Source organism: Haemaphysalis longicornis, unplaced genomic scaffold (assembly GCF_048455015.1).
Source record: "Haemaphysalis longicornis isolate Haplotype H1 unplaced genomic scaffold, Haemaphysalis longicornis Haplotype H1 scaffold_14, whole genome shotgun sequence".
NCBI lineage: Eukaryota > Metazoa > Arthropoda > Arachnida > Ixodida > Ixodidae > Haemaphysalis > Haemaphysalis longicornis.
Genome location: NW_027526245.1, coordinates 31,899,398 through 31,901,296, shown reverse-complemented (window position 1 = coordinate 31,901,296; position 1,899 = coordinate 31,899,398). Strand labels below are relative to the sequence as shown.

Below are 1,899 nucleotides of genomic sequence, written 5' to 3'. Positions count from 1 at the left end.
CCACGTTTACTCGTGTGTGCTATTCCAGCTTCACGGAAGAAGCGATGGAAGCAACACTGCCTTCAACCAGTACTGAGGCCCCAATGCTCTGCATTTACTCGTGTTCCCCTCGCGGGAAGGCGCGGGAATTTTTTTAAAGAAGTTTGTACAGGGAGGATGGGGAGCGGCCCTTAAGAGGCCGCCCCGTACAAAGACTGGGTGGGCTGCCCCTTACGGAAGTCCAATGGCGTCGGCCGCGGCACGGGCCCGCCCGTTCAGGGCCCGTTGGGCCGTCAGGTCAGAGCAGCCGAGCAGGGCTGCCTCCCAGTCCTCCCGGGAAGGGTTGGGTAGAGGGGGTAGGTTTGGGGTTTTTTGGCACGCCCACACCATCCGGAAAATGTCAGAGGAATCTTCCTCACAGTGCGGGCACTTCCCCGTGCAAGCGGGGTCGAAGATTGCCGGGCACAAGAGAGTTTTCGTATAAAGGCTTGCACCTTTCGTATGCGCTCCTCCGCCTTCGTGAGGCCCCTACAGGGCTTGGGATAGACGGAATGGCTGGATTGATAAAACTGTGTGACCTCCTTAAAGGTGCAAGCGGGATTGGGTTCTAGGTCCGGATCGGTAGGGGATCAGGATGGTGCCCGGAGAGTGAGCACGCGAGCAGCGGCGTCAGCCGCCTCGTTGCTCTCAAGGCTCGTGTGAGCCGGAGCCCATATGATCGTTCAATTCGCGGGGGCATCCAAGTAGTTACTGTTTTGCAGAATTTCGTAAGCAAAGTACGGAATGCACCCCTGTTCGATATTGCGGCAGGCACCCCTTGAGTCGGTGATAATGACCCGCGAGTCCGGATCTGTGGCGGCTAGCGCGTTGACAATCTCCTCCGCGTGTGTAATATTGTGCGCACGGCAAGTGAGTCCGTTCACTGCCGTGTTTTGGTGGACGATGACGGCCGTGTACCAACCCCCGTGGTGCGGGCCGGAGGCGTCTACGTAAAAGACTCCGTTTTTTAGACGATAGTGGCGAGGCAATGCTTCTGCCCGCGCGACGCGTCGGCCACCGTGGTCATCTCGTGTCATGTTGGCAGCACGCACGTTTAATCGAAGTGATTTAAAAAAATCGCGCCAATGCACCCCGTGAATGTGGTTGAAAAGCAAAGCTGTAAACGGCACCCATAACGATTACCCATGCGACGTCACTTAAATTCACTCACATCGCTCTACAAATAGAAAAACCAGAGAGAAGTGAAATGCACTTAACCACACCATTTATTACTTCAAAGAGATATTCTTGGAAAGGTTAAATCAATGCATGATGCATGAACCGTATTTGGTTGAGTTGTATTGGTGTAGCACAAGCGTTGAAACTTTTTTTATAAAATTAAAGTAAGCTCCAACCTGGTGTTAGACGATCTGTCTTCTCCGTCTCTGCGCCGCGGACGGAGGCAACGAGATTTGCGGTAGAGAAGGAGGAGGAGGAAGACATACTTCTGTTCAGATTACTGAACGGCCCAGAGTGCAGCCCTGGGGAGTGATTCCTTCTTCTGTGGGGCCCATATGCAGTCCGCGCGGCCTGTGTTCTGTCCACCCGCTGAAGCTGGGTAGGTAGAGAGGGCCTGGACAGCAGCATCTCCCATTGCTCTTGTTGGATAGTTGACGGAGAGAGAGGAGGGTGCTCAGGGCTAAAGTCGCACACCCCGATTACGGAGCGGAGTGTTCCTACTTCTGAGCAAAATTTACATTGAGTGTCGTGGCGATTGGGATACATTAAGTAAAGACGCGTAGGCTGTGGGAAGGAGCCCGTATTGTATGAGCCGTAGGGTAGTTTGTTGTTCTCTGGAAAGGTCAGGATAAGGCGAAGGTGCGGTCTGTCTCAGAAGGCGGTAATGCTAGGTTATCTTCCTGAACGTGACAAGCGGGTGAC

General features: G+C 54.0%; 1 pseudogene; it reads right to left on the bottom strand.

Annotated features, from left to right (window-relative positions):
• Positions 1 to 210: 210 nt before the first annotated feature.
• On the bottom strand, positions 211 to 1,055 carry LOC144165026 (uncharacterized; annotated as a pseudogene).
• Positions 1,056 to 1,899: the final 844 nt, after the last annotated feature.